Source organism: Haliotis asinina, chromosome 4 (assembly GCF_037392515.1).
Source record: "Haliotis asinina isolate JCU_RB_2024 chromosome 4, JCU_Hal_asi_v2, whole genome shotgun sequence".
Taxonomy (NCBI): domain Eukaryota; kingdom Metazoa; phylum Mollusca; class Gastropoda; order Lepetellida; family Haliotidae; genus Haliotis; species Haliotis asinina.
In genome coordinates, this window is record NC_090283.1 from 46,455,348 (window position 1) to 46,470,013 (window position 14,666).

At 39.6% G+C, this 14,666-nt stretch overlaps 1 pseudogene; it reads left to right on the forward strand.

Annotated features, from left to right (window-relative positions):
* Positions 1-1,819: 1,819 nt before the first annotated feature.
* LOC137280969 (uncharacterized) lies at positions 1,820-12,844 on the forward strand (annotated as a pseudogene).
* Positions 12,845-14,666: the final 1,822 nt, after the last annotated feature.

The following is a 14,666-nucleotide window of genomic DNA, read 5'->3' on the forward strand; positions in this document are numbered from 1 at the left end:
ATGATACATCATCTCAGTCTATCACAAGATCTCAATCTTTGTCAACTGTACAACAAATTAATAAAAGTATAAGTAAACCTAAGCATAATTATCATTGCTGATGAGTGTATCCCCAAATCTTCTGCAATTCCACACATTCGAAAACCTTGGTTCAATGATGCGTGCAAATCCTACGGAAGCGTATTAGTACGGAAGCGTATTAGGGCCACGGTGAAAAATTATTTTGGTGTCACTATCTCCTACGTAGGACATACTATCTCCTACGTAGGACTTAGTATCTCCTGAAGCACTTACCAGAGTCCTGTTTAGAGACGCTGATGTATATTTTTTTATGATATTTGGACATCGGGTAAATTTCCCGTCTTCATGACGTGACGCTATGGTACTACCAATACCCAAACCTGGACGTTATCATACCGATCCATCCAATTAGCGTCCGATTTCATTAACTAGCTGTGTTTGCAAGATCATGGAACGCATGAAAAATAATCAATTTGTTTGGTACTTGGAAACAAATAACCTTATAACAGATATACAATGTGGTTTCCGTAAAAACAGAAGTACTGTTGATCACTTAGTGCGTTTGGAATCATTAGTTAAAAACGCACTGATTAATAAACAACACGCTGTGTTATCTTTGTAATCTTGAAAAAGCATATGACACTACCTGGAAATATGGCATTTTGAGAGATTTACATGATTTCGGTTTGCGAGGTCGATGGCCTGAATTCATAGCCAACTTTTTAAATAACAGGCAATTTCAAGTCCGCGTGGGTTCTGCCCTGTCTGCTCATTTTAATCAGGATCAGGGTGTTCCGCAAGGCAGTATTTTGTCTGTCACACTTTTTAGTATAAAGTTAAATAGTTTATCAAAAGTTTTAAACGATTCAATTGATGGATCGTTAATTTTTGGATGATTTTAATATTTCTTGTCGTGGGATAAATATGCATACCATCGAATGGCAACTGCAGTTTTGTTTAAACAAGATTAATAAATGGTGTCTTGAAAACGGCTTTACATTCTCTACATAAAAAACTAACTGCATGCATATTTGTAGAAAATACAAGATGGCACGCCAATTAAAGTTGTGAAGGAAGCGAAGTTCTTGGGTCTAATCTTTGATTCACACTTGACGTTTTTACGTTAAGACAATGCCCGCCTTCACATCGTTCATGTTTGTCGGGACAGACTGAGGGCTGCAGGTGTCCGGGTGTTGCAATGGCCGGCTAAAAGTCCTGACCTTAACCCTATTGAACATCTTTGGGATGTGGCACCCGTGGCGAGCGACCTCCTCGTGGTGGGTGCTGGGTAACGCCAAGAGCTCGCCGACACCCCCGTAGTGGACCCGGGGGGATATTTGGTCCACCAACCCGTTTGCCGTGGGTTGCGGCCCTGTGTCAGTGGAGGAGGGGATCCTGGTGGTTGAGGGCAATGGGAGCAGGACCAATGTTCCTATTGCTCAACACACCACTTTGGCCCTTACTTCACCTAGACGGGTGGTAGAACTGGCCCAGAGCTACAACTATTTCATGCTCAAAATTTATGAAACTGGTAATTTGATTTTTCATGCTTGGCTCTTTGGAGATTGTAATTTGAAATTCATCATTTTATATATGTTTTTGCCTAGAGTCGTATGCCCAGAAGGCGGTGGCTCATGGGCCAATCTGGTGGAAATATTAATCTTTTGATTTTTCTACTGGAGTATATCATCCTGGTATCCTTGGTGCTGCAAGCTGGAGGCCCGCTTGCTTTAGCATTGTCCTTGTGGTACTCCGTGGTGGGTGGGGAGCTCGGATGATGAACCATTTAAAACCAACTATGGCTTACGAAACCCCCATTAAAAAAGCAAAACGTCCACTGGACCCTGATGAAGGTGATAATGAACACAGACCGACCCAATCAATTGACTACTGGCCACGCTTTATAGTGATCGAGACTCATGATAAGACACCACTAAAGTTGAACCCGTTTGCAGTATCGAAGGCTATTCAAGGCATTGCGGGCGATATAAAAAATGTTAGACGCTTGCGTTCAGGAGCTCTTCTCTTTGAATGTAGTAAACAACAGCAAGCTGCAAACCTGATGACAACTGAAAAGTTGGTAGGAATTCCTGTATCAGTCTCAGCTCACAGGACGCTCAACACTAGCAAAGGCATAATTCGAGATCGTGATCAGTTGTTTGCGGACATGACGGAATTAGATGTTGGGACAGAGATGAAAGATCAAGGTGTGATGCATGTCAAAAGGTTTACAACCCGGAAAAATAAAGAAACTGTTCCAACAAACACATACTTGTTCTCTTTTTCCTCGCCAACTGCTCCAAAATCTGTGAATGCTGGATACTGTAACATCGCTGTTGATACCTATGTTCCTAACCCATTAAGTGCCAAAAACTTGGACATGGAGTGAATAGTTGTACATTGTCTGTCACATGTGCTCACTGTGGTGAGCAGACACATACAACAGAAGATTGTACCAACAACTTTAAGAAATGCGTTAACTGCGCCGGAAGTCACTCGTCTTTCTCAAAAGACTGTCCAGTTTGGAAACGGAACATGGAAATCAACAAAATCAAATATACTCAAAACATTAGCTTTGCAGATGCAAAAAAACTTGTCCAAAGATCAGACTTAACAGAAACTTATGCTTCTGTTACCCGAACATCGCCTTCGCCAACCGTGAATGTAATCAAGTCTTCTGTTTGCTGTCAAACCAACTTAACATGGATTAATACTGACACTCCTCAGACTTTGCTACCTGAATCATCCACTCAAACTGCTGACGTACTTCCGGAGCCCATGGGTGTTCAGGATGTACCTTGTACACAGGAGAAATTATCTCAGACAAATGCAAAACGGACGTCTCAATCCAATGTGAAAGAAACTGAGAAAAACAAGCTTAAATCTAGATGTGAAGCTTCACAAAGGGTAAAAGTGGAAGAGCCTCAAAGGGGTCTAGTAACAAAATCCAACTTTTTAATAAGTTCGGATCCTTGGAAGATATGGATGTTTCCGAAAACATCCAAACAAGGGCACATAGCTTGTCGCCCTCCAAAAGAGTGCGGGGTAGATCCCCAATAAATCCCCCCAAAAGATAGTTTATTCCAATAATATTGTACAGTGGAACTGCAGAGGACTGAGGACTAATTTACATGAATTACAGCTAATAGTCCAAGATTTTACACCTTCAGTGTTATGTCTCCAAGAGACATATTTAAAACAAACAGATACATTTGACCTTCGTCATTTTAATACATATCATTGTTTTTCACCTCCGGGTGATAGAGCCACTGGTGGATCATCCATTCTAGTCAGACAAAACGTTATTCAAAGCCCTGTATCACTTATTACTAACATGCAGGCTGTTGCAGTGAGAATTACTTTACATGTAGCATTTACGCTGTGCTCTCTCTATATTTCGCCGTCTTCAACGTTTGCCAAAACTGATCTTCAAGCTCTATATGACCAGCTCCCGAAGCCCTGTATTATAATGGGAGATTTAAATGGGCACAACCCACTCTGGGGTAGTGTAACTACAAACACTAAAGGTAAATTGTTGGAGGACTTTTGTTCCGACAATGATTTATGTATTTATAATGATGGTTCCAACACATATTTACAGGTACATATATACTGGTACAGGGACTTATTCTGCTCTCGACTTGTCATTGACAAATTCCGAACTATTAAATGAATTCGAATGGTCAGTCCACAATGACCTGTGTGGAAGTGACCATTTTCCTACTATATTAAAAGCTGTATCTCCATCTGATGTTCCTCCATCATCAAGGCGGAATTTTAAAAAGGCTAACTGGGCTTTATATGAAACACTGTGTGCTGAAAAACTTAAACCCGAACGTTTTATTGACGTTCCCGATGCTATTAAATCTTTTTCTGATGAATTGAATTCCATAGCTGATGCGTGTATACCAAATTCCTCTGCAGTTCCACACATAAGAAAATCATGGTTCAACGATGAGTGCAAACAAGCTAGGAAGGCAAGGAAGAAAGCAGAACATTATTTCCGTCGCCATCCTATTGTGCATAATTTAAATAAATTTTAAATTTTAAATGCTAAAGCACGGCGTACTTTTAAACAAAACAAACGCCAATCTTGGCAAAATTATGTGTCCAAAATACATTCTCGGACACCAATGTCCAAGGTATGGAACATGGTCCAGAAAATCAAAGGTAAAGGTACTAAATCTACTGTCCATCATCTTAAACATGGAGATCAATTGCTTACTGATAAATCAGATATTGCTAATAAACTAGGTGAAACCTTTGCTAAACACTCTTCCTCTTCTAATTATGTACCAAAATTCCAGCAATATCAAAAACAACAAGAAAAGAAAACTATTAATTTCAATTCTGATAATGGTGAAGATTATAATGAAACGTTTTCTATTCATGAACTCCATACTGCTCTTGATCAAGCTCATGACACTGCTACTGGAGCTGATAACATACATTATCAACTCCTGAAGCACTTACCGGAATCCTGCCTAGAAACTCTTCTCAATATTTTTGATGATATTTGGACATCGGGTAACTTTCCCCCGTCATGGCGTGACGCCATAGTAGTACCAATACCTAAACCTGGACGTGATCATACGGATCCGTCCAATTATCGACCTATTTCACTAACTAGCTGTGTTTCCAAGACCATGGAACGCATGATAAATAATCGACTTGTTTGGTACTTGGAAACAAATAATCTTATCACAGGTATACAGTGTGGTTTCCGTAAAAACAGAAGTACTGTCGATCACTTAGTGCGTTTAGAATCATTTGTTAAAAACGCACTAATTAATAAACAACATGCTGTGTCTATCTTTTTTGATCTTGAAAAAGCATATGACACAACCTGGAAACATGGTATTTTGAGGGATTTACATGACTTTGGTTTGCGAGGTCCTTTGCCTCAATTTATTGCCATCTTTTTAAATGACAGGCAATTCCAGGTCCGTGTGGGTTCTACCCTGTCTGATCATTACAAGCAGGATCAGGGTGTTCCACAAGACAGTATTTTATCTGTCACTCTTTTGTAGCATCAAGATCAACAGTTTATCAAAAGTTTTAAACGATTCAATTGATGGATCGCTTTTCGTGGATGATTTTAATATTTCTTGCCGAGGTAAAAATATGCATACTATTGAACGGCAACTGCAGTTGTGTTTAAACAAAATACATAAATGGTGTCTTGAAAACGGCTTCAAATTTTCGAAGTCCAAAACTAATTGTATACATTTTTGCAGAACATATAAGCCACATAAAGACCCTGAACTATCTCTAGATGGCACTCCCATCAAAGTTGTAAAGGAGGCCAAGTTCTTGGGATTAATTTTTGACTCACATTTAACGTTTCTACCACATATCAAATCCCTCAAAACTAAATGCCTGAAGGCACTTGACTTGTTGAAAGTCGTTTCAAATTCTAAATGGGGAGGGGACCAAGCTACCCTCCTGCAACTTTATCGATCACTGATCCGGTCAAAACTTGATTATGGCTCCATTGTCTATGGTGGAGCCTGTAAAAGCAGCCTGAAACTTTTAGATTCTGTTTACCATCAAGGTCTAAGACTTTGTCTTGGCTCCTTTCGAACTTCACCTGTTGACAGCCTGTACGTTGAGGCTGATGAGCCATCTCTTGAGCAGCGACGTATCAAATTAGCTTTACAGTATGTAACAAAATTATATTCCAGTGAGTCAAACCCTGCATATAACTGTGTTTTCAGTCCTCTGTGTGAGGACTTATACAATATGAAATCTTCGCTTGTACCGCCTCTTGGTTTAAGAATTAAACCATTTCTTGCTGCTGCCGGCATTGAGCTGGAAAATATAGCTCCTTCCCGTCTTCTCTCTTCTCCTCCTTGGCAGTTGGTTAGGCCCCAAGTGGACCTAACACTGACCACATTTAAAAAATCAGAAACTAATGAATTACAGTATAAACAAGAATATAATGAATTGAAACATAAATATAGCAGTTATAAATCCTTATTTACAGATGGGTCCAAGGACGGTGGCGCAGTAGCTTGTGCCACTGTCATTGGATCCAGAACAATATCTTCTAGATTACCAGACAACAGTTCTATTTTTACCGCTGAGGCTAACGCCATATTAACAGCTCTTAAATATATTCAAAGACGCCATAAACATAAACAATACATAATCTATTCCGACTCTCTTTCTTGCCTTCAGGCATAAAAATATTTCTTGTAAACATATACTTTTAATAGAAATTATTGAATTATATAATGATCTTGCTACTGGCCAATACGACATCGTCTTCTGTTGGTTACCCAGCCACGTTGGCATTTCCGGTAACGCAATGGCCGCTCTTGCTGCTAAGGCAGCACTTAACAAATCTGTGACACCACTTTGTATTCCTTATTCTGACTACAAAGCTAGTATTAGAGCTTACACTCGTGATCTGATGCAGAAGAAGTGGGACACCCAAGTAGGTATAAATAAACTACATGAAATAAAACCCTACATTGGTTATACATACTTGGGTTGTCAGTCCAGATTTGAAGAAGTCATTTTGCGACGATGTCGTATTGGCCATACAAGATACACTCATGCATACCTTTTAAAAGGTGAGGATCCTCCGTTTTGTGTCCCTTGTGATGAGAGAGTCACGGTCAAGCATATTCTGCTTGACTGTGTCGAATTCTCCATCACAAGGGATAAATTTTTCAATGTCAAAACTATCAAGGACCTTTTTAGCACTGTTAGTTGTCATTTAATCATTGGTTTTTTAAAAGAAATTGATTTTTTGGTGGAATTTAATGCATTTTAATGATTGGTAGTTTGAATTAGTAACTTGAATCGTTGGTGGCTGTACCCTCAAAGGGGGTTGAAGTATTGTACAATTATTGTCCTCCTGAGAGGGTACGTAAGTCCACAAACATTCACAGTAAATGTAAGTCTACCAGGATTTTAATTGTAGCATTCATGTTCTTTTAATTTCGGCTAACTTTTCATACAATCGCCAGCAGCTGAAGGGATGGTGTAAATCCAACTAGGGACCATGCAGGTAGCAAAGGTACTGTAAGTCCCCATGGTTCCTAGTGTGGTGATCTACCTTCTGTTGTTGGCGATCTATAGTCTGTTTTTATATTGTATTGTCTAAATAGTGCTATTAGTTTTAACTTTCCATGCTAGTTTTAATTGAAATTGTGATATTCTAGTTGTTTTACTGTCCTTCGTTGACGGGTTTTTATGATTTATATATGCTCTTTTTCATTGTTGAATGTTCTCGTCACGATATGGCTGAGATATTGCCGATGTGACGTTAAGTATTAACTCACTCACTCACTCTTTGGGATGTTCTTGGCCGCAGTGTTCGGGACAGACCTGGTCAACCCAACAATTTGGATGAACTTTTCGTGGTTCTCCAGGACGAATGGCGTAGAATTCCGATTGGTACCATCCGTGCACTCATTCTCAGCATGCCACGACGATGCCAAGCAGTTCTCAAGAGACATGGGGGACACATCCGATATTGATTTTCATCACTTGACATAAGCCTTTTCATCTGTATGAACTTTTCTCTTACTGATTCAAAGATTAAAAGTCACAGCTATTTCATGCGTTCCCTTAAATTTTTCCATAAGAAAATAGGTATATAGATTATTACAGGATTGACACTGCTTTAGCATGTATTTTAATGGTTCTGCAATATAACTTTCACATCAGGTTTGTCGACTATGTCATTATGAATTAAGATGATTAGGAACATATGCTGAAGTGATACCCATTATTGAGTGTGAGTGAGTGAGTTAATATTTAACGTCACATCGGCAATATTGCAGCCATATTGTGACGAGAACATACGTGACATAAAAAAAGAAATATATGTGCATATTATGAAGAAGCTGTCGATGAAAGACAGTAAAACCACTAGATTATCACAGTTAGTATTAAAACTAGCATGGAAACTGAAAAAAGAATAGTATCACTATTTGGACAGCACAATATAAAACAGACCATAGATCGCCAACAACAGAGGGTAGATCACCATACCAGGGGCCATGGGGACTTACAGTACCTCTGCTACCTGCATGGTCCCTAACTGGATTTACACCACCTCCTCAGCTGTTGGCGACTGTATGCAAAATTAGCCACAAATTAGAATGACACATATTCTACAGCTAAAAAAGTGGAAGATTAAATCTGATTCCAAATGTTTTGGGACTTACGCACACGATCAGGAGGACAATGTCGAGGATACAGACACTAACAATGTTATCTGCTAATTCAACTTCCAATTATAAAATATTTATCTATTTACAAGTCCTGAAACAGATCTACCCATGATTGAACACCGCTGTTAACGTCCGTGCCTTTCTTGACTATGATGCGTGTTTAAAAGATTCAAACATTGGATGTATTGGCCAGAGTGATATGTATGGTAGAGTGTGTGTGTCTGCTGGTGTGTTGGATAGGGTAGGCCTAGGATAGGGTGGTGGCGATATGTCGGTGTTAGGATACTGATAAACCTTTCTGACCTGTGGGTTATATCGTTTATACTTTCTGTAATAGAAATTTCATTTACAGTTTACAAAACTGACACTTCTTATATGTGAGGATGCACTGATTATGTGCTTATTATTATGTGTTATTATTGTATATAATATATCTATTAGTATATAATGTGCTAATTATAGAAAAAAACATGTAATCTGAATAAAATTATGGGAAAACATGGTGTCTTGAAAACGGCTTTAAATTTTCTAAATCCAAAACTAATTGCATACATTTTTGTCGTAAATATAAACCACATAAAGACCCTGAACTATCTCTAGATGGCACTCCCAATAAAGTTGTCAAGGAGGCCAAGTTCTTGGGATTAATTTTTGACTCACACCTAACGTTTCTGCCTCATATTAAATCTCTGAAAACTAAATGCCTCAAAGCACTTGATTTGTTGAAAGTGGTATCAAATTCTAAATGGGGAGGTGATCAAGCTACCCTCTTCCATCTATATCGATCACTTGTCCGTTCTAAACTTGATTATGGCTCCATCGTATGGTGGAGCCTGCAACAGCAACTTAACATTATTAGATTCTGTTCATCATCAAGGTCTAAGACTTTGTCTTGGGTCCTTTAGAACCTCTCCTCTTGACAGTCTGTATGTTGAAGCCGATGAACCATCTCTTACACAACGCCGTATAAAATTATCTTTACAATATATAACAAAGCTATACTATAACGAATCTAACCCCGCATATAACTGTGTTTTCAGTCCTCTCTACGAGGACTTGTACAACAAAAAGTCTTCTCTTGTTCCACCTCTCGGGCACAGAATTAAACCCTTCCTTTCTTCGGCTGGCATTGAGCTGGAAAACATAGCTCCCTCCCGTCTTCTTTCTTCTCCTCCTTGGCAGTTGGTCAGGCTACAAGTCGACCTAACATTAACTACATTTAAAAAATCAGAAACTAACGAATTACAATACAAACAAGAATATCGTCAATTGAAAGATAAATATAGCAATTATAAATCCTTATTTACAGATGGGTCCAAGGACGGTGGCGCTGTGGCTTGTGCCACTGTCATTGGATCCAGAACAATATCTTCTATATTACCAGATAATACTTCTATTTTTACAGCAGAAGCTAGCGCCATATTAACAGCTCTTAAATATATTCAAAGACATCCTATACATAAAAAGTACATAATCTATTCAGACTCTCTTTCGTGCCTTCAGGCTATTAAAAGCCTAGCATGTAAACATCCACTTTTAATAGAAATTATTGAACTTTATAACTATCTTGCGACTGGCGAATACGATATTGTCTTCTGTTGGTTACCCAGCCATGTTGGAATCTCTCGGAACACTTTGGCTGACCTTGCAGCTGAAGCAGCGCTAAACAAATCTGTGACACCTCTTCATATTCCCCATACTGATTATAAAGGTATCAATAAATTACATGCAATAAAACCATTTGTTGGTTACACCTACTTGGGTTGTCGGTCCAGATTTGAAGAGGTCATTATACGGCCATGTCGTATTGGCCACTCTATATATACACATGAATATCTTTTGAAAGGTGAGGATCCTCCGTTCTGCATCCCTTGTGATGAAATCATCACGGTCAAGCATGTCTTGCTTGACTGTGTAGAATATTCCATCACAAGGGACAATCATTTTAAGTCAAGAACTATGAAGGACCTTTTTAGTAACGTAAGTTCTCATCTAATTATTGTTTTTTTTAAAAGAATCGAATTTATTGACTGACATGTAAATAAATAAGTATTTTATGATTTGAAGTTGAATTAGCAGCTAAGATTGTTAGTGGCTGTATCCTCGAAGGGGGTTGAAGTACCGTAAAATTATTGTCCTCCTGAGAGGGTACGTAAGTCCCAAAACGGTTTAAGTCAGATCGTAGAATATGTGTCATTTTAATTTGTGGCTAATCTTGCATACAGTCGCCAACAGCTGAGGGGATGGTGTAAATCCAGCCGGGGACCATGCAGGTAGCAAAGGTACTGTAAGTCCCCATGGTCCCTGGTATGGTGATCTACCCTCTGTTGTTGGCGATCTATGGCCTGTTTTTATATTGTACTGTCCAAATAGTGATACTATCATTTTTTAAGTTTCCATGCTAGTTTTAATACTAACTGTGATAATCTAGTGGTTTTACTGTACTTCGTAGACAGGTTCTTCATAATATCCATATGTATTCTTTTTTGTCATGTATGTTCTCGTCACGATATGGCTGCAATGTTGCCGATGTGACGTTAAATATTAACTAACTCACTCACTCACTATGGGAAAACATGTCTTGTTTTGTTAAATACGGTAACGGGTTTTAATCACGATTTCCTGCAGTGTTACCAGCAACAGCGTTGGGGTTCGGTGTGTGTGGGTAACTAAATCAGCCATGCTCACTCAAATATCAGTTATCTTAACATCGAAATGCAATCTACACAATCACCATTATACCGCGCCCGTCTGCGTTTCTGTTATTATAAGAGTCACGCTATTTTTCAGGGCATTACCATTTGCAGAAGCCCGAGGTCTTTCATTAACTGCCCGACGAATGACCTTTGCGCATACTACCAACCGCCATTGTTTTCAGTGATCAACAACGTTAGACTTCAAGTCGATATTTTTCATTGCTGTATGTTGTAATTTATGGTACAATTGTTATGGTTGGCAAATTCAGGAAAGTGCATAATGGCACAAGCACATGTGACGAATGTGAGGCAGATATATGGTCAATAATGAACCCAAGTTCAAACGAGCCGTAGGTGATTGAACTTCAACAGCTGAGCTACTTATGACGTCACCTAACAACGGGCTTGATAATGACCCGTCGTCAAGCATTTTGCGGCCATTATCAAGGTACAGTGGCCCGCTCATTTCTGATAACGTGCGGTCGTTTTAATGATAATTCTATCCATTTTAGCTATAATAGAGACTAATGTACTGTGCCTGGGTCAACAAATCCGATCTCTCGGTGTTTATTTTACCTATCAAATTAGAATTAGGATGTGTACTGTAAATGGGTGAGTGAGTGCGTTTAGTTTTACGTCGCACTTAGCAATATTCCAGCTATATGGCGACGGTCTGTAAATAATCGAGTCTGGACCAGACAATCCAGTAATCAAAAACATGAGCATCGATCTGCGCAATTGGGAATCGATGATATGTGTCAACCAAGTCAGCTAGTCTGACCACCCGATCCCGTTTGTCGCCTCTCACGACTAGCATAGCCACCTTTTATGGCAAGCATGGGTTGCTGAAGGCCTATTGTACCCCGGGACCTTCACGGTTTGCACTGTTAATAAAACCATATAAGTTGTAAGAGTAGTTTTGTTGACTCTCTATATCTACCATTCTCGTTCATTTGATAATCGACGAAACACACGCTATACCTGGAGTAATGATTTGTTAGGTACTTCACTGTAACTCAAAACTAAGATCAAATTGCCGTACTCGTTAGGTTTTTGTTGCTGTATTCTGATTGTATTACACTGTTTGAATACAAATGCACTTTACTAAGGTACCAATGGTTAATCACGTTCGTATGTTGTAGGTATAGCTCTAAAGTATGACAAAGACAGAGTCAATCTCGACCGCGTCCACATCAACACAGATGGAGAACTAGTCAACAGGAAGCCGGATACCAGACCTCCAGGGGAGGGGAGACTGAAGAGGTACTGGGGCACATGCAGCACTGTCCCTCTCCTACAGGATGGCTGTCCCCAGTACTGGGAGGTGGAGAACAGGGTCAGTCTGGACAAACCACTCTCAGTGAATTGGCTCATCCTGGACGTTGGAGTATGTAGGGAGGAGCAGAGAGATGTGCATCATTCAGTAGGTGTAGATCCTTACTCCTACGGTATGACTGTCGCCCAATGTACTGTACACGGCGGGATATGCAGGCGGGATATGCAGGCAGATATGGAAGGAGGAGTATGTACTGTGTCTGTCTGACATTCTTCCCAACACAGCAGGGGTATAACACACACTACATTACGGTGTTGTCTATGATGACGCCAGGAACAGGATTGACTTCATTGTTGTGAAGGAGGAGAAAGTCACGTTGACGTTAGACAATGTAGACTGTAGTGAACCACTGTGGCCGATGTTCGGGGTGTATAACCCACATAACCTCACAGTCAGTATGAGACTTGTAGTGGGCAGTGACATCAACATGACGGAAGAGAAGAAAGTGATGATTGTCAACGCGTTGTCGTGATAACAGTGATGGTGATTTGAACTCTGAGACATTCCAACTGCATCCTAGTGAGGAACACTTCACAACTTGATAATATCTTCCCTATCGAAAAGGACGTTTACGGTGATCATACCACTCTGTCAAAGTATACCGACTAGTATTTCCACAAGACAAAGCCACTGCTAGTAGCTGTTAATGCTAAATGCAAATTATGTTATATGCAGTAATGTTCATAAACTTAAACCATGCATGAACGTATTGTACTTGGCTGTCTGCAAACCTCCTCTCTGTATGGCAACACAAAAGTGTGTACGTTTCATCAGATATTGTATACTTTACATGTCATTTGAATACATGCAGTATATGTTGCAGGAATATCATATGGAATGTTTTGACCATTACTATTGTGTAATTTGAAAGGAAACTGTTATTGAAACACTCTACTGAATCGCATTGTCTGTGATTCTTCAAGCGTTGTATCTAAAAATTTTGAAGTGTTTTATTTGATAGTGTTCAAAACCTCTAGTTGAAAATTCAGATAAGTGCTGAAATTATTATGCATTAAATGTATCAGCCAAAAGAAGCATTTTGTTTACTTTAGTTTCTTAAACCTCATCGATGGAGTAGTCATGTCGACTAACGAAAATCGTTATTTCACCAAATCCCTGTCGATGCGAGTTTTGGTCTTGTGTTCTTGTATGTGCAGTAGCTTATGATCATCTGCACTCATAACGTATAACACTTAGCTTCTATAATTATGTAATAAGACATGCAGGGATGTGTGTGCGTAGTGGGATAACAAAGACCACTTGAGAAACAGAACAACTTGCTAAAATCCGTATTGCAATCAGGAACCTTGTTAATAATGTGAGGCAAGCACATTTTGCAAGGGTAATCATAATATTGAAAGTATGAGAAAGTACAACACACCTATTCTTAACATACAGTGATGAAGTGTTCCTTTGTTTTGCGAGTGCTGGTGAACTCCGTCAGCCAGTTTTTGCAAGGAAACTACAATATAATACAATACAATATAAAATCGCCAGCAGCTGACGACAGGACGCCATACCAGGGACCATTTGGATTTACAGCAGTTTTGCTGCCCGTACGGACCCTTACTGGATCTACATCATCGATCCCTTGTAGAAGATTATTTAGAAACTTAGCCGAACATTCAAAGAAAAAAGATTGTATGTCTATGGGTCATAGAGGTGAGTGCTATTTAAGTCCGTATCATTATTCAAGATTTTAAGAAGGTTGAATGGAGAGGCTCTGGTTAATGATAGTAAAGCTTTGCTGAAAGCATCTGGAACGTGTAATTCTACAGACTAGTGTGCATGTGTGGGAGAGAGACGGAGTGTCTGTGAAGAGTACAAAAACAGTTTTACATGCAGTTGAAATGTTTGACATTGTGTTTGTGAGAATAGCTAGCATGTTTACATATGAGAGGTCAGAGATATTTCGGTTGCTCAAAACCTTCACTGAATTCTGTTTCTGAGAGTGAGTGAGAGGTGGCTGCAGTCTGTAAACAATCTAGTCGGGACAAGACAATCCAGTGATCCTCAGCATGCGCATCGGTCTCCAAAAACTGGGATACGATGACATTTGTCAACCAAGTCAGCGAGCCTGACCAAGCGATCCCATTATCGCCTCTTGAGTTACTGAAGATTAATTCTAACCTGTATCTTCTCGGGTCTAGAAGGGCAGGTACATATTTAGTACTTAAACGTTAAAAAGCATACCCTAAAAAAGAGTGCGAACACGAAATTACACGAATCTTCTAATAGCAGAACGGATTAGATGGCTCACTTTATGTGGTGGTGATAAGGTCCCTGACAATGACATTGTGGCTTCAGATCCCGCATGGGACCCGTGAAAGTCCAAGGGTAGAATAGGCCTTCAGCAACCCATACTTGCCATAAAAGGTGACTATGCTTGTCGTAAGAGGCGACAAACGGGATCGGGTGGTCAGC